A 22,724-nucleotide genomic window follows, 5' to 3' on the forward strand; every position below is an offset into this window, starting at 1 on the left:
ATGTTTTGGACTTATTCTTCAGTTCCATTTGGATTGTGTCTTGTGGCAGCTGCAAAAATCACTGTGTATGGTAGGAAAAACTGTAAAGGGAAAAGAGAACCTGCTGGTTTCACAAAGCAGGGAGTGGACATCACTGGACATCATCACCTGTATATCACGTTTCATGGTCCTTTACATTCAAATGTTTTAATAATTTGCTTCTTCTTACAAACTCTGCATTTTAGCTTATTTGTGCTATCCTGTTCTTCGCCGTAGTCCAAATAAGTTTATGAGTAAGAGCACTGCAGGCAGCAAGAGCTTTGTCCAAAGGGTGCTTTGTTTGTTTTTAAGCAGCAGTTCCCACTCTTGAAGAAAAAAAATGTCTTTCCTCCCCAGGAAAAAAAAAATCTAGTTTAGGTAGGCTATTATTGGGCGTTCATAAAAGATGTCCTAAATATGTCCATCTTGTCTCCTGTGCTTCATATACTGCTGTCAATAGCCGTGCCCACTCTGTGACCTTTTCATGAGTTATTCTGTCAGTTTTGCTTTGAACAATCTATGTAGAAACAGAGTCAAGCTGTACATGTTGTGTTGTATAGATTTGTTTTCCAGGGCACTGACAAGAGAATTTTGGATGTGGCTTCTAAAGATCTCAAGAGTAGTGCTCTTGCTCATCTCCTGAGCCTTTTAGGCATATCACAGTCAAGCTATGATCACTGGCTCTTGGTGTCCCAGCAATGAAAATTAAGTGATATGTGAAAAAAACATAATAGTTTTATGGAGTTTATTGCGACACCTTTCTGTTCCCTTTCCCCCTTTTCAAGTGCAGACTTCAATGTTAAAAACTTGAATGGTAAGTCTGTTGGGAGCTTTTCCCAGATTTGTTTAGTTCTAATTAGGGCATTCAGCCAATGCCCCCCACCACTGAAGCAGTCGTTTTCGAAGGGTGTTTGTTTTTCATTAAGATTTCAGAATGTGTTAGACAAGGGCATTGGGGAAATCAAGGGTGCCTGTCCCCCTTCCATCTCCCCATAATGCTGAAAATCATGCTGCACAGTCAACCCCAGAATTCTGGATGCAGAGACCCAGGTCAAGAGCCCTGTATGTTTTATGCTCATCAATTCAGTAGAACAGTGTTTTCCAAAACACTGGATGAAGATGATTTGGTGGTAGTCTTAATAATACTATTTTAGCTTTGAGTTGTTCTCTGTAACTAAAAAAACACCCCTATGATAAAGAAAAATATAAATTCTGCTGTGTGCCTGTTGAAACCTTTTCACATACCCCCAGGGATGGAAAACATTGCAGTATAGAATGCACATATAAACTTCTAAAAGGTAAAGGACCCCTGACAGTTAAGTCCAGTCGCAAATGATTCTGGAGTTGTGGCGCTCATCTCACAGACAGTTTTTCTGGGTCATGTGGCCAGCATGAATAAGCTGCTTATGGCAAAACCAGAGCAGTGCACGGAAACGCCGTTTACCTTCCCGCCAGAGCGGTACCTATTTATCTACTTGCACTCTGACGTGCTTTTGAACTGCTAGGTTGGCAGGAGCAGGGACCGAGCAACGGGAGCTCACCCTGTCATGGGGATTTGAACCGCCGACCTTCCAATTGGCAAGCCCTAGGCTCAGTGGTTTAGACCACAGCACCACCCACGCTTCCTTCTTTCCTTTGCTGGATCAGAGCCAATTGGTTCCAGTTAAAACTTCTATGAAGGCTGCGACCATTTCACACATTGGTTCTGTTCCCAGCCCCCGCATGCGTTGTCAGAGTGCGCATGAGCACACCACAACCCATTATGCCCGGTCCCCATTATGCCCCAAAGGACATGCGGGTCAGCAATCACACATCAGTTGGACACAACTAAAATGGCTGCTACCTGTATATGACATTGGTAGGGTTGCCATATGTCAAACAGTGAAATCCGGACAGAAAAGTTATTGAGCCAAAGTTGTTGCTATACGTCCAGATTTTCTGGGACATTTCTCCAATTTCCACCTGGACACTGGTGCCGACTGCAGTATTCTGGATAGGTCCAGGAAAATCCGTACATATGGCAACCCTAGACATTGGGGGGAGGTGTAGGGTTAACACAGTTATTCCTTATGTGCTGTAATCCCACAACTGCTGCTCCATCACCACAACCAAACTGCTAAAGCCAAAACCAATGCACACAGCAAGAAAGCAAATGCTTGATTAAGATTGTGTCTTAAAATCTAAAGTCAGAACATAGCATATTTCTTTGAACTCAAATTTAAGTTCTTTGCATTGCCGAGAAGTAACTTTGGGTACCCAAGCGGGTGTTCTTATATCATCGGCAGCATGAGTAAGGATTTTCTGCAGCTTCAGTGTTTAATATTTATAGTGAGAAAGCACTTAGGCAAATCTATTTTAGCTATGTGTAGCTTCATAGGAAACAGATAGCTTACTTGTATTTTCAAAATGACCACGTTTTCAGTGGTGAGACCAGACTCTGGACATTAACCTGTATTCTTTGATGGTCCCTTGCTTCATGGAAACACAAAACCTAAGATTGTGAAATAGAATATACATGTCTCTTCCTAGGAATGGTTTCAGATTGGATATAAGGCATTTTCAGATATGATGGGAGATGGTAGCCACAAAAATTCCTTTTCCCCTGCAATCACACCAACCCTGCTTTCTTCTCCCATCTGGATGAATGGTCATTTTGTGCAGCACCCATAAACTATAGCAGTTTTCCCTTCCAAAAATCCCAAGTTGATTTTTTTCCCCAGTTACATTCAAATCCATTAGAAAATAAACTCCATGAAATTTCAAGCCATTTTTACACATTTTTAGTAGTGTGCTTTCACAGCGCTGGCTCCAAATTAGTGTCCTCATTTTTTCTCTCTGGCTGTTTCAGTAGGAGACAACTATTGCTGCAGGCAATTTTTCCTCAAATCAGTCCTGTAACTGGTTGTTCAGTCTTTGCAGCTGCATTGCTAAGATGTTTTTTACTATCTTCCTAGGTGCTTTAATGTGATGTACTAAGAAATATATACACTGTGCTGTAACTCTGGTCTCAGCTGAGGTGCCTGATGTTTTAACATGGGGTTAGTGATCCTGGCTCACCCATGTATTATTCCTCCATGCTTATCTCTTCCAGCTGTAGTGGTACAAATACTGTATCCTCCTTATGCTTTGCAGGCTTGGTGGGCTGACTTTTCACAGTGTGGAAAAAAATTGGAGATTCTTCTCACTCTTCATTCCCTTTTTCACCCAAGACTCCCCTTCTCAGGGCTTCTTCCATCCGACTCTTCAGAACTTCATGGTTCACCTCCACCCTGACTGCCACTCTCAGTAACATTATTTTAGAGCTTTGCAGGCAAAAAAGTAAGGATCCAATCTCTTTTCCTGCCTGCATTCAAGATGAGGCAAAACCTTCAGAGGAATTCAGAAAGAGATATTTACTATTTTTATTGAAGAAGCCTCATTGACTTCAATGGGATTATTATATTATATTATATTATATTATATTATATTATATTATATTATATTATATTATATTACTTGTATTTGTAACCACCTTTCAAGGTTTGCTGAAGGACCGTGTATAAAACTTACAGGGTTTTTAAAAATAATAATATTTTTTTTAAAAGAAAAGACCAGGGACAGCAGCAGCAGGAGAGAGGAGGGGAGGCTGAGGGAACACTTGACAAGGGAAGGTGTTAAAAAAGGGGGGGAAGGGGTGAGATGCTACCAGCTCTGCACACAAGGGGTGGTATAACTGGGCTCCTGAGGCCCACAGGAAAGAATGTAGTTGGTCAAAGGAGTGGACTCAAAAAGGTTGAAAATCTCTGGTATAGAGAAAGTCACGAGGTATTTTTGTCCTGTATTGTGCCCATGCTGCCACCACACAAATATTGATCCTTGACCTCTCCATTCCATGTCAGCTGTAGGAAGTACTTTTCCTTATGGGGGAACCATTTTGCAAGATTTGCTCAATGAAAGATTTCACTCCTTGCTTTCTGGTGTTCTGGCACCTGGCACAGAAAACATCACTTCTCTCTCACATGCCTTGTGATATGTTTCCTATAATTTTGCTCTCAGAAACTGAACAGCACCAGGAAACAGCTTGAAAGTGTGGAGCAAATGTCACACAGGTCTCTTAAACCTGCAGAGGTGCAATTATTGCTAATACCTACTCTTGTACCTAACTGTGGTTAATAACACTAATCATACATTTATATAATACTTTTCACCCAGCAAAATCATAACATGCATTTTCAAAAGGTTCACTGACTCCTTGTTCAAACTGCTGCCTATACCACTCAAAGGCATCCACCTCTTAGGGATTAATGCAACAGCATCACACACTAATAATGTTTTGCTTTTTAAAGAGCTAATCTCCCTTCCCTGTTCAAACCTATTTTTTTCTTTTAATCAACCCCCTGCTCCCTTATTACAGCAGCCTGACTTGTTCTCCCGCCCCGCCCCACCCCCCAGTAACACCTCAGACTGAAAGTAATTAATGCGGCAATTAGTTCTAATGGTTCACAAGATTATCAAGCCAGGCTATTCGAAAAATATGGCACAATTGATGCTCCAAACAAAACTGGAGAGCGCATTGCTAAAAACGTGGATCTGTTGAAAATCGAGCAACAAAGGAATGTAAGATTCGTGTGCTCTTCTCATTCAGACAAGACCTTAAGAATAATGGTGGAATCACATCCATTACATGAATGTCCAGTCCATTAGCAACATCCTGATGTGAATAAATGAGGACTCTGAGCCAAATCACACGTGTTGTTAAATGTGATGTATATGTGTGAATTTTTTTGGTAAAAGTGTTCCTTTGAAAGATTGAAAGGAAGCTTCTGTTTTCACCAGTAAGACCTTTCCTCCAGAGCTAATAGCAGCATGTGAAACAGGAAGCGTTTCCATCAGAACCATGGCACAAGGAGAAACAATTAAACACACAGATAGAATTCACATGTTATAAGCAAGCAATACTCCAGAGTGCTTAATTTTTGAACTTGCCATTTAAATTGTTCCTTTGTGACAAAGGCTCCAGTTTCCAAAAAGTGCAGGGGGGGTACGGATCTCTCCACCATGTTGTTCTTTGAAATGTGGAGGGGAAGGAAAGGCGGGGGGAGATAATGGATTTCCCCCTCCTATACCTACGGACTCCAGTGTGTGGAAGGGAGAGGTCTTGTTCATTTAGAATCCCAAACAAGTGTTTATATGATGTGAACCAGACACCGCAGCTTGCTGGGCTGCTGTAATAAAAGGCAAAACAATGGGGGCAGGCCATGCATGCAGAGGAGGAAGAGGAAGCAGCAGCAGCAGCCGGCAGGTTTGAGTGCCTTTCTATCAGCCGCTTCTCTTCCTTGAGCAATGAGAGAGGCCTGATGGACAGAGGAGGAAGAAGCAATGGTAAAAGAAGCATTGGGTAGATTCACTGCCCCTCCCAGGGGCTCCAGATCCGCTGCCAAATCTTTTACCTGTGAATTTACTGTACTTTCTGTGCCATCCTTTGTCAAGCTGGTGCCCTTCAGATGTTTTGAAAAAGAGCCACTGGCCCCATCCAGCACATGCTGGCCAGGGCTGACTCTCACAGCTGCATATTCTTTATTGTTCAAAAGGCACTACATAAGAGAACTTTGGCTGCACATTTCTCTGGGAGTCAATTATGTTGAATTTAGTAGGACTGACTTCTGTGCAAAAATGTATAGGTTTGGACTGCATATTTCTTCCCTTATCCAAACATCTCGCAAATTAACAGTGTTGCAATATAATATTGGCTAGCTGGTATTTGTTATTTGGTACATTTCAAGCATGATAGCTTCAATATGATTCCAATGTTTGTTTAAGCTGTTTGCCTGCTTGACATGTGAACAATGCGCAAAAGCCTTCTCTAACCTCCTGTTTGTGTAGCTTCCACTGTTTCTCAACGAGGCTAGTCTCAGTGAGGCTTGAACGTTTTGCATTTTAAAGTTTTTATTTTATGCCTGAGGTGCAATATTGATGTCCTGACCCACAACCTGCACCTGGGAAGATATGTTGCTTTTATATCATTTGATGGCCAGTTTTGGTTTTGGTTTTTCTGAGGTGAAACCCTGTTCATACAAACTACTACAAACTTGTGTGACCATGTTTTAGCTTGACCTAATTGTTGATGCAGCAGCACTCTGTCACAAATGAGTGTTCAGTGTCACAAGGCCACATCTGTGCTTATTGGTATGCAGCGCACTTAATCGGCAGGTGCATTATTATGTAGAGCTGTCTGTGCCTTTTCCTGGTGCATCACAACACACATGGAACCAGGGACGCGGACTTATAAAAAATATTGGGGGGGCCCGGGAAAGCTCGTGAAATGCAAATAAGCTCATGAATATGCAAATAAGCTCATGAATATGCAAATAAAGTGGGCCGCCCCCTCGTGAGCGAATAGGGGAGAGCGTGCTGCTGCCTATTTATCAGCTCCGGAACAGCTGATATGCGGGAAACCTGGGGCTAGAGGCAGGAGCCCCCGCCCCCGGGGATTCCCCTGTTCTCCCGGGGGACGGCCGGGGCTCTCCGGCTAGGGCGCGCGGCTGGCTGGCTGGTGAGGGAGCAGGTGGGGAGGAGGCGGGGGACGGCGGCGGCGCCCAAGATTATTGGGGGGGCTGAGCCCCCCAAAAAAATTTTTTGAGGGGGCTCAAGCCCCCTCAAGCCCCATGGAGTCGGCGCCTATGCATGGAACTAAAGTCAAGCGCAGACGAAAGCTGAATGCTGAGCAGGCAACAGTGACAGAGCTCACTCTCTTTCTTCTAACTCTGTGTATGAGGGCAGCTTTCTGCTGGCAGCCACTTCTATTCATGTTTTATATTCTTTAAATAAGGGAGGGAGGACCCTAAACTTCTGGAACCACACTTTACAAACTCCAAGGTTTGGAATGAACCGTTAGCTCAAGTCGCGGACGACTCGGGGGTTGTGGCGCTCATCTCGCTCTATAGGTCGAGGGAGCCAGTGTTTGTCCGCAGACAGCTTCCCAGTCATGTGGCCAGCATGACTAAGCCACTTCTGGCGAATCAGAGCAGTGCATGGAAATGCCGTTTACCTTCCTGCTGGAGCGGTACCTATTTATCTACTTGCACTTTGACGTGCTTTCGAACTGCTAGGTTGGCAGGAGCAGGGACCGAGCTCAGCTCATTTTCTCTGTTATCAAGCCTAAACAGTTTGTTTTTGGTGGGGACAGTATATTTATTTTTAAAAGCAATTTGAGGCATGGATAGAAATTGAACAGCTGGTGGGTAACAGGAGTGTGTAGAGTCAAGGAATGATCCTCTTTTGAGAAGCAATAACCTTGGGGAGAGGGGCTGTATATGGGTCTCTTGACCCATTAATTCATGTCAGCAAATACCCGCCTTAGATAATCCAGAGGTGGGCAACTGTTTTCTGACATTCCCTTTGGGGTAATCTGTGTGTGTATGGCCCTATACGAGTGGTGGGCCAGCCAAAGTCAACGGTAGGTGGGGTCAGGGCCAACATTTGGGCAGGGCAGCCCCTTTTTTCTCTATCTCCAGCTCTTACTGTCACTCCCCACTTAGCAGGCTGCAGGGGAGAGCCTGATTGCCCTTGTCAGAGGTATGAACTTATCACTTCCTTTTGAAATTAGACCACAGGCCACAGGTTGCCTCCTGTGAGGCAGTTCATAGCTGCTGCTGCTGCTGCTGCTGCTGCTGCTGCTGCTGCTGCTGCTGCTGCTGCTGCTGCTGCTGCTATTCTCCTCAGCGGCTGAATTCTTTATTGAAAGCCAGAATTCACCAGTGAAACAATTATAGATGTTCTCCAAAACAAAACATTAGGCAGCACCACGGTTGCCTGGAATCCCCCCTTCTCTTCCCTACAATGCGTAAAATGAAAGGCATGATAAATCTTTTGTCCCACACTAAATCACTGGCAACCATGGGATGAGAAGTCACAAGATGACAGCATCAAGCCACATTACTATATATTGCAGAGGGAAAAGAAGAAACCAGACTGTGTGGTTAATGTTTTTGGCACCACCACTATGTTTTTTGGTGATGTCTTATTCCACCCTCAGGCTCCTGTAGATCTCGCATCTTAGACCGATGATCTACATATGACTTCTGCCTTTGCCTGAATTCCTGTGCCTTTGAAGTATCTTTGAAATGGGTGCTGCTTGGTCTGAAAGCTTCTCTTCACAGAGAGGTTTGGCAAGGTCCTCCCTCCTCCTCCCTTTTGAAACAGTTATTTTTCTCTGCCTTATTGCTCTGCAGAGAGAGGCAGGGTTCCAGAGAACTGCCCCCCCCCCCCAGATACACACTTCTCAAAGTACCCCCCCATTCAAGAGTGGATTGAATCGGGGCCAAGGCAAACACGTCCAAAGGCATCAGAGCAACAGGTTGCCTGGACAGCAGCAAATCCACTGAATTTCACTGTCTTCAGATTCCCTGGGTGGCAAGCCAGCGTGTTAGAGACCTATCTATCACATCTAAACAAACTCTTGAATGCAGTTATAGCCAGAAAAAGCCACTGCGCCAACATGACACTTTTCTCCTTGCAAGCTCTGTTCCTTGTGTGTATCAAGGTCATAACAGCCATCTGCCAGCAGCCGACTTTGTAACCTCTCTGACGTCCATGCAGGGGCAGTGTAGCAAATTGTTTTGGGGTTTATGAAGCATCAACAAATACCTGACGGTTCTGTACCTTCCCTCCTGCCCTGCCAGATGCTTGGAAAGAACTGGAAGATTGTGCAGTGTAGCGGCTCTAAGAGAGTCCCCAAGTCGACTCTCTATTAGGCAAGCCTCTCCCGCGGACTCAGTCCTTAACACACAAACACACAGACATGTGTGCATGTGCACGCACACAGGAAAATCTGCAATATGGAGGATAAAATTTGACCTGCCTTACAAGATTGTTGTAAGGACTATGGCTATATAATGCATGTGAAGTGGTCTGAACACTTGAAAATGCAACACAAATGTTTATTGCTGCTATTGCTGTTATTTACCCCATTTAAGGTGACTATCTCTTTCATATTGCGGAGAGAATAATTCTAGCTAAGTGTGTAACGCTTGTTGTGTAGTCCAAATGTGCTGGCGACTGGCATGGATGGAATCTGAGGAGGGGGGAATTCTCTTAAGACCCAGATGCTACAAGACAAAACATTTTGCTGAGAACAGAAGAGAAGCCGGACACAGCACCACTGGGAACTCTCAAGAGATGCCCCTGCCCCAGGGTTCAAGGGCCATATTTTTTATATATCCTACTGAGGGAGGAGGCTGCCTTTTATTTTATTTTTTTGCCTGAGGACGTTTCATTCAGTATATGTATTCTTGTGGAGGTCACACATCACTGGGAAATGAATACTTAAACAGCCTGAAACATGCTTTGTATACAGAGTGGAATGGTAGCATATTTTGTTGCTGTTTATCACAGAAAACAGATGTCATTAAAAAACACTTATGCCTTGCATTTGCAGCTGCAACCTTACTTCTTTTAAGATTTTTAACAGCAGGTTCTTAAAATTGTGCTATTGTTGTGTGTCCCCCACCATGCTGAAAAAAAGGGCCTGTTTATTTCAGCTTCTTCCCTTTGGAAGCACAAAATCCATCAAATTTGTTTTGACAGTATCTATCAAAATGACCCTCTTTAGAAGAGACTAAGGCTCAGTCTACACAGGCAGAAGAATGATGAGCTAGAGTTCTGAGGTGGTACATCAGACTGCTTCGGGCTGCAGGAAGGGGGTGCCATTTTTGAATGCTCCCTCATGCTTTTTTAATGCCTGCATGTAAAGAAACAAGATGCTCTCTTCTTGCTCTGCTGATTTTCAGCTTACTGAGACTTGTGTGTATGTGCGTGTTTTTACAGAGGTGAGTATTCAAAAATGGTATCCCTATCAGCAGTCTCATTATTCTACTTCAGAATTCTCTGTATTTGATTCTGGTTTAACATTAAACACCTTTTAGTTTAACATCAAATACAGAGCCACTATTGATGTATAGGTTTGAGTGTTGGACTAGGACTTGGGAGACCTGGGTTCAAAACCCCACTCAGCCATGAAGCTCACTGGGTGACCTTGGGCCAATCACTGTCTCTCAGCCTAACCAACCTGACTGGAAGTTGTGAGGATAGCACCGTCTTTCCACACACAACCCCACACACTACTTTTCAAGGTTAGCTTAGCAACCACAGTGCCTCACATTATTAGGCTCAGTATTAAAAAACATCTGTGCTAAGCTTTGAGCTTGTTACGTATGCCAGTAACATCAGAGGAAGTGTAGATCATAGGACAGCCGTGCACATCATAACTGCTGTGATGTATTACAGATAATGTTCCCCAGGTGTGTATATGTGGGTCTTTAACATGTATGTATTCAGACATTACTTCCACACTTGACATGTTTCCTGAAGAAAACACTGGTGTAACAATGGCATTTCTTCTCACAGCTGTGGTAATGTGTAGCACTGTCTGTGGAGAAAGAGCAGTAGTAAAAACCAGTACAAGGAGCAAGAAATGCCTGTAAATGTTTGCATTCTTTATCAGGAAGATGAAACTGGGTTGGAGATGGCACAAAACTAGCCTGTGCCAACCAAGCTGAGTTATTCACCCAAAGCCACCGATCTTTGTTAACTCAACAAAGTGGAATCCTACAATGGCTGCTGTAGAGCTCATTGTTCTTCCAATGGGGCCAGGAAGTGCTTCCTGTAGGCCCCTCTGTGTAAATGGAGAGAAAATGACCTGCTCTCCCTGCAATTAATGGGAGGCCCAAGCTCAAAAAAGGGAAGAATGAAGGCATATTTGTGTATATATATATTTGTTAAAGACTGTGTGTACATGTGCATATGGGTGCATGTGCAAACATGTACGCTCACATGGGAGTCTCCCCCCTGCTCTGCTCCTGAAAATAGGCAGCCCCATAAGTAGACATCAAACGGACTCTAACAGAGTAATAGATCCCAGATTTCATTCCTCCCACACACACCTTCTTAACAGAATATCTGTGTTTGTTCACTCTGTTGTCTGGCTTCCTGTCAAGATATCCTGCAGCCAGCCTAGAGCAGCTCCTAATGGGCTGCCAGGGGATTTAGTCTGATACGAGTGTGTACCAGGTGCTGACAGCTCGCTCTGCTAGCGTGATTGGAAATTGGTCTCTCATTTTCACCCTGTCATAGTGAGTAGATAGCAGAGGGATGAGCAGGGATGCTCTCTTTCTGTAGATTTCCACTACTGTGCAAGGTGGGGCATGGGAAGCTTCTTCTGCCTGTCAGTGATTTGCTCAAGCACATTTCTTCCCCTACTTCAGCTCTTGTCATAAGGGGGGCAGCTCTCAGGTTAGCCTTATCGAGCCACACAAAGCAGTCCCCCTTTGGGCAGCAAGATTCAGAGGCAGGTGCCATTTTCCTGCATCCCTCCTCTATCACTGCATGCCATTTTTAAAAAGAAAGAGAAAAGGTCCTGTCTTGAGGTTTTGTCTTTGTGTTTTCAGCATTTTCGGATGGGAAAAGGTCTCAGGCCAGCAGTGGATGGGCCATAACATTTAAATATGGCTGACAGGTATTGTCAGCTTTCACAACAGGAAAAAAAAATCTTTCCCCAATAGCTCCTTACCTGCACCATTTTAATTTTTAAACGTATGCATATCCAACATTTGTCCGAAAGAAACCTTACTGATAAGAGGAGCCTTGTAAAGAGCTTCTTATGTGTTTGCCTATAGCAAATAAGAACCATTACCAGGTGAAAAGGAGGGAACCAAAACACATAGGTTCTTTCTTTTTTAAAGGTGATCATGGGCTACAGATGATTTGCAAGTGATGAAGCTAGTAAAAAATTGTCTTAACTAGTAATGTCCATGAAGCTAGTAAAAAATTGTCTTAACTAGTAATGTTTGTGGGCTTAATTTGCAAGACTGCTGAGAAGGCTATAGCCCAGGGCTCCACTCCCCCCCCCCCCGGCAGAACGTGCTGGAACTCAGTTTCGGCCCCTCTCAGGTGGGTACCATTGCCATTCTCAGAGGTGTTCTTGATGAGTTCTGACACCTCTTCTTTCTAGAAAAATAGCACTGGTATTGCCTTTTTGGGTCTAAAGAAAAAATGGCATATTGGTCTGGGCTTGGGTGTCCGAGATGGCTGGCAAATCCCACATTTCTGGTATTCAATTATTTTTGAGATGGTAAGGTTTTGCAAGAATGAATACAAATTTGTTTGCTTTAATGTCCTTCTGGAATATTTCTGAAGGGCAGACAGGACATTCCTTGGTTGTTTTTGTCTCTCGTTTTATATAAAGCTGAGAAAATTGCCACTCTAGGCTACAATCAGCATGAGACTTGTATAGTCAAGTGATAGGAGGGCGCAAATAAAAACATGTAAAAATGGAGCTGAACCGCAGTCTTTTGTGTCTGTTTTCCCCTTTTATTTTCAGGGAATTGTTTCTCATGGATCAATACCATGTAAAATTCACTCAGGAGCCATATACAACAATACTTATGGGAAATGCACATATATGTGGGAGCAGAATAGTGGGTAGAGATTTTGCAAGTAACTCTAGCTTTGCTGGCTGTGGGAATACTGGTAAGTGTTTAATTTTTAAAAACCTTTTTAAGCCAAGTAATATCTAGATTCAGTTGTAATGTAAGGAGTTGTTTTGCTAATTTAGTTAATCTAATCCCATGATGAATGAGATGAAAAGGTGGGGCCTGAGCCTGCTCCCCTTTTGCATGTATTTCACACAACATATTATCAGTCCTCAGGTCTAATCAGTTTCACTTTTCTTTTTTAATTATTGGACAAGGGAGAGCAGCTGCAGTTTATACGTAGGAATATACAGCAAATACCACATCCTGCAACAACAATGACACAAACCATTACAGTGGTACCTCAGGTTAAGAACTTAATTCATTCTGGAGGTCCGTTCTTAACCTGAAACTGTTCATAACCTGAGGTACCACTTTAGCTAATGGGGCCTCCTGCTGCTGCTGCTGCGCTGCCAGAGCACGATTTCTGTTCTCATCCTGAAGCAAAGTTCTTAACCTGAAGCACTATTTCTGGGTTAGCGGAGTCTGTAACCTAAAGCATATGTAACCCGAGGTACCACTGTATATTAATACATACTCAAGAAACCAATGCAAGATCTGTGCTAATGTCACCGCAGCAGCAAGCTATTAGATGTTAGGAACTTTAAAAGTCGCTTCATTTGTTTTAGAGACACTATCTACTGTATTCAGCCACAGTGAACTTTCCAAAGTCAAGGTGAGGGAGAACCTGTTTGGGGGTGCAACAGGCTTCTGTTCACACAACAGGACTTCACCTTATTACCCTCCCTCAGTGGTGTAGCATGGGGGTGCAGGGGGGGCCAGCAGCACCAGGCGCAACATCTGGGGGGTGCGCTCGCACTCGCAGCTCTCTGCCCCTACCTGGCTCACTCACTCTCTCTCACTGCAGCGCTGGCTGTGCGAATCCGATCTGAGCCGCCGGGTCGCCGCCCACTGTGGAGGGGGGGGTGCCAGACGTGCGGTTGGGGGGCAATCCACAGGTTGTGGGGCGCAAATTACTTGCCTTGCCCCGGGTGCTGACAACCCACGCTACGCCGCTGCCCTCCCTGCTACAGTCCTCAGACTCTCAGGGTCTGGAAACCAAGCCTTATGAGGGAGCTAGGTATGCTTAGCCTGGAGAAAACTGAGAGGTGATATGATAGCTATCTTCAAATATCTGAAGTGCTGTCACATAGAAGATGAAGCATGCTTGTTTTCTGCCACTCCAGGGGGTAAGACCTAAACCAATGGATTAAAATTACAAGAAAGGGGATTCTGACTAAGCATTGAGAAGAACGTCCTCACTGTAATAAGTGTTTCATAGTGGAATGGGCTATCTTTCAGAAGGTGGACTTTTCTTCATCTGAGGCTTTCGAACAGAGGTTGGATGGCTGTCTGTCAGGAATTCTAGCTGTGATTCTTGCATTGCAGGGGGTTGGACTAGATGACTCTGGGAATCCCTTCCAATCCTACAATTCTAGTATTCTATCTGCTCTGGGAACAGGCCCGACTGAATTCAGCCGCACTTACTTTTGAATAGACATGGTTAGGATTGTGCTATAACACTCTCTTAGGAAAGTGATTTTTTAATATATGAAATTATTAATCTGAAATATTTTTGGTATGTTTAATATGAAGTATTTAAACTATCTAGACAAAAATAATGACCTTTTTGTTTCCGTTTCAGGGATGCCAATGGATGGTGCGTCAAGACAGCCCCAAATTATTTTGGCCACATCAAGTTAAAATGTCTGCGCTTGAGGCTTCTGGAGTGCTGGGTAACAAGACTCCAAAATGTGACTCCATGATGCGATTCCAGGGTGCACATTAAGCAGAGGTCTGTTTGGATTCTTTGGAGAAAGCCCTTCCTTAAGGTTCCTATAGAATCCAGAAAGGGATGTCACAGGACAGCAAAGCTGTTCGGCTGTTCCTTTAATTTTTGCTACCTTTTAGGGATCTTCTCTTTATTTCTACCATCTTGCCAAATATCCTTTCTTACATCAAATTCTCCTTTCACAACTCAAGAGGTTGTGTTACCCCGCAGCACTTTTGGCCCAGGGATTCTCCATGGTGACTGACTGAACAACTTTCAGTACAGCCGACACCTGCCTTTTTGGTCAGCTCCATTGAGAAATGCATGGTGAAGTCTATGTAGCTACAACCTTCATGTTGGGAAGAGAAAAGGGCAGCAAGGAAGGGTTCAGACAATGTTTATTTCTTCTCAGAGGCTCATCTTCTTACTGGATGCATCATTTGCCCCACTGTCTTCTATGGCTTTTTATTCCTATGTGATTATATTGCTAATTTCATATAGGGATTGAAGCCGTGCAGTACGCTGGGGGTTTGCAACAGAGGCTGCTCACCTTGTTCAAGTCAAAGCCTGTCGGAACAGCTGTGTCATTCATAAAGAGGAGAGAGCTCTCATACGCAGCCATTCACTAGTGACCATTCCTCCTCCTCCTCCTCGGATGTTGCTGCAGTTGCTTCCCTTTGCATGCTGCCTGGGCAAGAGTGGTGCTAGGCCCAAGTACAAGTAGTGCCTTATTCTCCTACTCCTTCAGATAACAATTTAGAAGTGATGGGCATGATCATATGCAGTGATGACCTGCATACCGCTGTGTGTGTGGAGGGGTGTTGGATTATGTATGCATGCAAACATGTAGCATTCCACTATTTAAGTGCATAAGAATGGATGCAGTATTTGCCTTTAGTAAGAACCCTAAAGACTATGGAGGGAATGGAGGCAGGGAGGACAGGGCAACCTAAGATATTTTGGTGCCTGAGGCGAAACGCTCTGCTGCTGCCCCTGCAATGGTGGGGGAGGTTCTGCAAGAGCTGCTTCTGGGGGCGGGAAGAGATTTGGCAAGGGTATGAAGAAGCCCTTGGCAAATCTCCCTTCCCACCGAATGGCAAAGCTGGGTGGTGGAGTTCTGCGCTACTCTGCCCCCATTGAAGCCTCTGTTACCTGGATTGCCTCTGGCAGTGGCGTTTCAGGGCACTCGCAGGGGCGCCACCTCTTGTGTTTCCGCCACCTGAGGCAGCTACTTCACCCCGCCTCATGAATGGGCTGGTTCTGAGGGAAGAATACTTTCACCTGCCCACGCTCTGATAAAGGGCTGTCTTCCAAAACTGAATGGCACTGCAAAAATGTGATGAACCATGATGTGGGGTGTATGAATGGAATCCTAATATGCAATAACATGCTCTCCAGTCACTTTGGAGGGCACCTATTTTGTCACAAGATGTACTATGTATAAAGATGCTTTAGGGTTCTGCAACTTCTACTGCAGCAATTCTTAAAATAAAAAGGGGAAATCCGAAATTATTATTGTGAGAACTCAGTTCAGTTTGATTGAGAAGCAGCCCCTCAAAGTAAGAATTGTCACATCCCTTTTATGCTTATTTCTCTCTCTCTCTCTCTCGGGGTAATTTTCTTCTTGGCCTGTCATTTGGGGCCAAGAAGAAACTGGCTGTCTTACCCCGAGATAATTGTCCAGGGCTGGTGGGAATAGTAAACCTTCTGCCTTGTCTGCTAGCTTTTCGGAAGAGAGCCTTCTCTAGTCAGATTCTCTCATACCTGGCCATCTGCACAGGTGCACCTTAAGAAGCCTGGCTTTTTAACTACAGAAAGCGTGCCTGGAGCAGTATATTCAAGCCCCTGCTTCTAAGCAGTTTTCTGAAGTATTCCTCCATCACCACCGGAAGACAAGCACGCTCTGGTATTGCACATGAAGAAAGGATGAGAGGCAACATATTTAGGTGTATATGTGAGGCTGTGGAGAAATGGTTAAAACTTTCACATTCTCGCTGGTGCCTTTGCTACATGCCTTTGTTGTATGGCAGGTTAAGTTGCTCTCTAGTTGAAGTTTTAAGGTCATATAGCCCACTCTTCTTTCTAAAACTTCACATAGCATGTCTTACTGCAGGGCCGATTCTGTCTGTGTGTGTGTGTGTGTGTGTGAGAGAGAGAGAGAGAGAGAGAGAGAGAGAGAGAGAGAGAGAGAGGCTGCTGACAAATTATTGTGCCCGCGCTGCAGTCTGATATCCTCAGCCTCCATGCAGGTTTAGGTAGCATTACAGAACTAGGGAAGAGGTGCGCAGACTTTGATTCCTTGTCAGGATTATATAATCTTCCTCCAAGTTTCTCAAGGGGCATTTGGGGCTTTTTTAAAAGTATGTGTTAAATCTGTCACGTTGGTGCAAATGGGTAGAATTACTCAATTTGCTGAAGAGATTATAGGAGAACCTTTTCTGCTCACTTCATAAAAGAAGGTCCCATTAAGCACCGTGTGAAATATTAGCCATTAATCAGCCTCTGCGCAGAATAAACTATCCATACTTATCATTATCTGATCCTTAATGAAGCGGTAATAGGAATGCCGTGGAGCAGGGATATTAATGTCTCCTAAGAGGCCCAAGCGATGGTAAGGCTAGAAGCCAAGGTTTTTAATTCAGTTCCAAAAGCTTCCATAGTTAATAAGGTTGCTACTTATCCCAACCATTAGCACTTGTTTGGCCACAAGTGTTGCTATTACAAAAATGAGCTCAGCCCTCAGGAAGTGCTTTGCCAGCTGTTACATTGCTCATCCTCTTTTCTGTCTGACTACATACTTCCTGGGGCTGAATGTGTGCCTGGTTGGCATCCCCATTCAAGCCACTCCTTGCTTTGCTTTCTTTTTAGGCCTAGACACGATGCCAGCCATCCAGCCACACTGAGAACCGTTAGAGAATGTAAGCTACAACTCTCTATGCTGTAATACAGTCATGCCTCGGGTTGCGAACATGATCCGTGCAGGAAGCAGGTTCGCAACCCACAGCGTTCGCAGCCTGAAGCACTGCGTCTGCGCACATGCATGACACACTTGAGCGCATGTGCGTGACATCATTTTGTGCTTCTGCACATGCGCCAAAACCTGGAAGTAAACCGTTATGGTACTTCCGGGTTCGGCCCGGTCCGCAACCTGGAAACACCCAACCCACAGAGTTCGTAACCCGAGGTATGACTGTAATACTTTTATTATTTCTATGCCGCCCATCTGACTAGTTGCCCCAGCCATTCTGGGTGGCTTCCAACAAAATATGAAAACACAACACACACACACCCCGAAACAATTAAAATCTCCCTGTATAGCTCTGCCTTCAGATGTTACATGCGACACTTCTCATCCACCACTCCCTCACGTTCTGGCCATAAAAGCTAAAGATACGCTTCTAATATTCTTCCATGCCACAAAGTCAGCTTTAGCAAGGGCCAACGAGGTGTCTCCCGCTCCTGGGACTTACTTAGAAGTGTGAAAGATTTTGGCTGGAGTCTGACAATTTTTTTTCAAACGGGTGAAGGTGATAGAAGAGAGAGAGAGAGCCATTATCAAAGCAGTTTTGCAGATTTTTGAAGCTTGACAAAACTTATCAAAAACTCTTTGCATCATAGTGAGAGGAGTGTCACACAGGTATGGAGGACTCCATCATACCAGAATGGAGAAAATGCTGGTCAGACGGCTTCTTCAGGAAGCCAGATGCAAAGTTCAGCCTGTTACCTATCTGTCATTTCCCTTCCATAATTGTAGGTTCCCAAACTGCTCTCCCAGTCCACTTGAAAATTGTATTGGTAGAGAACTTAATGGTGTTTTTTCCCCCATTATAGAAATGGTACTGTGCTGTGCTAGATGCTGGGTGGTTTTTACTTGTATTTTTGGACACACCTTGGACTGCCTGCATTAAGCTCCTGGATCACCAGCTGTTCATGGGCCAGTTGAGGAATCCTTTCCTTGGGATATACTCACCTCCCCCCTTGCTGGGCTGGTTTGGAACAAATCATAGAATTCTAGAGTTGGAAGGGACCTCGAGGGCAGTGTTAGAAACTGAGGTATGAAAGCTAGGAGTTAAATGGCACCTTAAACGTAGGTTATGGGCGCAACAATGGAATGTCTAGGTGTACTTTTTTATAACAAGAATACAAAGATGAAAATGAATGAACTGCAGCTAAAATACTATGTTCATTTTTCACACTGTCTAGTCCTTCTCCTGCCCACCCCCTAATATTCATAAGAGAGCCTCTTCTCCAGTCTTCAGAGAGTAGCTGGAAGTGGGGAGGCAGAAAAAAGGTCCTCCTTTCCTTCTACTCTTCAGTTTTATTCTGAAATCTTAGGTGAAGTACTGTGCCCAGAGCTCAGAAACTGCTCTTGCTAATGAAATTCCCTGTCGCAAAATGCGCCATGGGAGTTTCGAACACTGCCCAAGGGTTATTTAGTCCAACACCCTACAATGCAGGAATTCTGCTCATAGCTGTCCCTGGGTAGGCTCAAACCACCAACCTTCTGGTTAACAGCCAGGTGCACTGACCCACTGAGCCACAGGAGGGCTCTTCTGATAATACTCTTATGATAGCTAAAGCAGGCAACATGACCTGCTTCATTCACATGGCCACAAGCACAAATGAATGGTGGGCATTCTTCTAATCTCTGTGTTACGTGTATACACACACATTCTCTCTCTTTTACTGGGGCATCTACATGTCTGTTAGTGAATCACTTCCCAAGAGGCATCCTGAAGCAATGCTTGGCCATTCTTGATGTTAATTTCCTCTTTGCAGGAGCTATATAAAAGTGCTGTTAGTCCCTGTTACACTGGAAGCAAATGAAGGCCTCAACAACACCTCTCTCCTGGATTAATACTCCTGGAAGCTCTGTGGTGCTGACTGCTTGGGTACATGATTTTAAATGTTTGACAGTGTGCTAAAATATTTTCATTGTTGTTGCTTACATAGACCTGACCATCCCACACAAAACATGTTTTGACATGTGATGGTATTAGGTACAGCGTGTATTCAGAAGCTTGCACTTTCCCTCTTTCACCCCCTGCCCCAAAGGAAAAAAACCCGCTGGTGGTTGTTATGGGACGACTGTAGCTACCAAGTTCTAAGAGATGTTTGCTTTATTTTCTGTATTTTGCATTGCCTTCCAGTGAGTGTTACGTGTCATGCACACATCACACACACACAGAGAGAGAGAGAGAGAGAGAGAGAGTACATTGGAAAAGTGAAAGTGTTCTTGCAGCCTCGTTGTCCTTGACCAACTTCCCCCATTCCTGCCGTTGCCTCATTAAAGAAAAGGAAGCTGGAAGATAAAAAGTATCCAGGGAGAAAAAGGAACCAACAGAACACTGATGTGAAGTGTGCTTCAAAAAGCAGCCTCCTTTCATCTAACCGTTGTTTAATGCGCCTTTTCCCTTTAACAAGAGGAATTTATTTTAATCATCACTGAAACGTTCCATTAAAAAGAAGAAAAAGACAACAACAACAGCAGTAGCAGCAGCAGAGGGATGTTGCTAGTGAAATCTATGCAGACTTAACAGCTCAGGGATTACCCTAGAGAAGTGAATGCTGCAAAAGCTTTGTGAACCTGTCTGAGAACGAGAGCAAGCAGCATCTTCAAGGATTTAATGAAGAACTCTGCCGATATAAAAGAAATTGTTTCTTTTCTGGGGCTGCTGCTGTGGGAGATGCAGAAAGCATGGCGAGGCCAGATAATCAGTTGGCTCAGACCCTCCTTTTGCAGGGAGGCAGATTTTGGTAAGCTTAAATGCTTCGGAGTGATTTCAACAAAAAACCCTTAATTTTTTTTCCTTCCCCAAAAACACAAGCTGTGCAATCACAATTATTTCTTAGCAAAAAGCTCACATTTTATTTGCCATTAGACACCTGCATGATGCTAAATCGTTTAGATGAGCAATGCTTTCTCTGCAACTAAATATACTAGTACCAAGAAGGAAAAACACATTTGTCCTTGGTACTTCAACATGTTCCAAATAAACCAGGTTAACACATATCCATTAGGAATACTCCTTGCAGGTTGTGAGCTCTCCCAGGCTCACAACCTGCAAGGATCACACACCCTGTCCCACATGCCAGAAGGATTGCTCTGGCTACATGCGGCGTGAGCCATTCTCATAATCTAGCTAAATGTGCCACTTGATTGTAAACCTTAACGATAAAACCAAGCAGCTTCCCTTCTTACTGTGATCTCCAAGCTATGGGGATTTCTTTGAGGAAATCAAGTTTGAAGTTCTTCTCCCCGTATTCTGTCCATATGGAATTCATGTGATACACAACCTCTTGGGATGCTTCCCCACTCTTACAAGGGCACTCTAAATCCTGTTGGGATTCAGTCTTACATCTTGTCCTTTCATGCGCTAAACCACAGAAGCAGCCTCCAATTGAGATACCTATCTGCATGCCTTTGATGCAAAGAACTTCCTCCCTGTAAGTATTCCCACAATGCAGGGTGGCCTAACTTTTAATACCAACTGGGCCACAAGACGACTTCAATATAGAACCCACAAGCCACACACTGCTTTCTTGTGCGGGGCAGGGAGGAGCAAGACCGAAATTTTATGCCCCCACAGCACTCATGCTGCCTTCACAAAGCCTTTTAAGCAAGGAACTGGGCTTGGGAAGGAGGCTTGAGGCTGACAGGGTCCTAGAGCCCTCCTACCTCCTTCCCAAAGCTGGGAGAGCGCTAACTAGCTTTGGGAAGAAGACGGGAGGACTCTAGGACCCTGGCCTAGCACCGCTTTACCTGGCTTTGGGAAGGCAGTGTTGTCCAAGGTTGGGGGGCACGAAAGAGGCCTTGAGGACTGCATGCAGCCCTTGGGCCGCGTGTTGGATTACCCTTCCATAATGGTAAAGCTTTTCTGCCTACAAGCCTTCTTAAGCTGCCACACACAGATGTCCCTGCTGTAATGCAAGCTGAACTTCTGGCTGGGATGGGATTACTAACCTCAGGTATAAAATAAACCTGATTATGCTCCCTTATTTAATGCTGTCTTAGCTAGAAACCAATGTTTTTACCCTGCTGTTTTACATATTGTAAACAATTATCAACCTTGTTTAAATGTATCCTTTTCTGAACTGGCTGGATTTTGTCAGACCAAGTCACCCAAGAACTGAGTGGGAAGATATAATATAGTGTGTGGGGAGTACCTTTCAGACATTTGCACAGCTGTGTGGAAATATTTTCATGAACACCGCCCATGCAGCTGGGTTTTAACAACCTACCCATGCTCAGAAAGCCAAAAGTCTTTTTTTTAATCAGAGGTGGCAGATATAGATTTCAGCAGGTGGTAGCAATGATTTGGAAGCATTTTAGAATGAGTAGTAAAGTTGGAGTAACTAAGACAATGATCCTCTGCATTTTCATGTGTATACTAAGTGACACTAGGATCATTTTGGGTCTTGCTTCCAAGTAAATATGCTGAGGAATGGGTTGCAGTACTAATTTATCCACCACGCTGGGGAAAGGGATCACACAGGAGCAAAATCCAAGTCTATGACAATGACCCATTCACATAACCCCCATTATGTGACAAAATATGATGAAAGACTGGTTTTGTTCATTGTTTTGTTCAAGTGGACACGCAAACTTGGCTGGCGACACTCGAATAATGGCCTGCATTTTGCAGCGCAGCAAATTGGGATCAGGACGGTTGCCTCTGCAGGCTTTCTTGCTTTTGTTCTGTGGGATTAGAGGAGTTAATCAGAGTGACAGTGACTTCTGACTTTATACTGTTAAAAAGGTCACAAACTTGAGGCTGCATTGTTTTTTCTGGCCAGCATGCGAAACAATACATGGGAGAGCTTGCAGCATTCATGTAGCACAGTGCATTCCGCCATGAAATATCAACCAGGAAGAAAATGCCATCTCAAAAGGGTGAGCGAAAGGTCACAGGGTCAGGTTACATTTGTGCTGGTACATCTGGACTATTCATCATGCCATTCTTCCCATAACAGGTGATGACACTCTCCCACTTCAATGTTAGTAATGGCTCCAAGATCAATAGCTAAAATGCATATGCTCCCTGAATCTGGTCAATTAGATTCTCAGTTCCAAGCTCTTGTCAAGGATCCAGAGGCTGGGCTGTGGAAACCTCTGACGGTCAGATCCAGGCTGGGGAAACTTAACACAGTAGGCTAACTCTACTGACACCCTCATGCAGGGAATCCTAAGAAAAATGCTTATTTGGGAAATGCAAAACAAAGCCAAGCATATTACAAAATAAAAGAACACGGGACAATGTCTCCCACCTCACTACACCGATTTTGCTTTAGTGATGGTAAATACAACAAATTCAGGGCCAGTGCATGAAATTAAGAAGTTACAATATATCAACATCACTAAATTGAAATGCTTTCTTCTTCAGAGTTTCAAAAGGCTTGTGTCTATAGTCACGAGTTGCTCAGTTGTC

General features: G+C 44.2%; 1 long non-coding RNA gene across 3 annotated transcripts in view; it reads left to right on the forward strand.

The window, feature by feature from the left end:
* Positions 1-17,346, forward strand: part of LOC309527736 — a 31,809-nt gene extending 14,463 nt beyond the window's left edge. Inside the window, exons 1-3 of one of the 3 annotated variants that reach the window (XR_014217319.1) lie at positions 7,702-9,824; positions 12,374-12,522; positions 14,170-17,346. This is a non-coding gene — a long non-coding RNA (uncharacterized lncRNA). Of the gene's footprint in view, positions 1-7,701; positions 9,825-9,846; positions 10,128-12,373; positions 12,523-14,169 lie in introns of those variants that run through there. The other 2 variants (XR_014217320.1, XR_014217318.1) reach the window with 2 other exon arrangements.
* The last annotated feature ends 5,378 nt before the right edge of the window (positions 17,347-22,724 follow it).

Source organism: Podarcis vaucheri (assembly GCF_965113315.1).
Source record: "Podarcis vaucheri genome assembly, chromosome: 2".
Taxonomy (NCBI): domain Eukaryota; kingdom Metazoa; phylum Chordata; class Lepidosauria; order Squamata; family Lacertidae; genus Podarcis; species Podarcis vaucheri.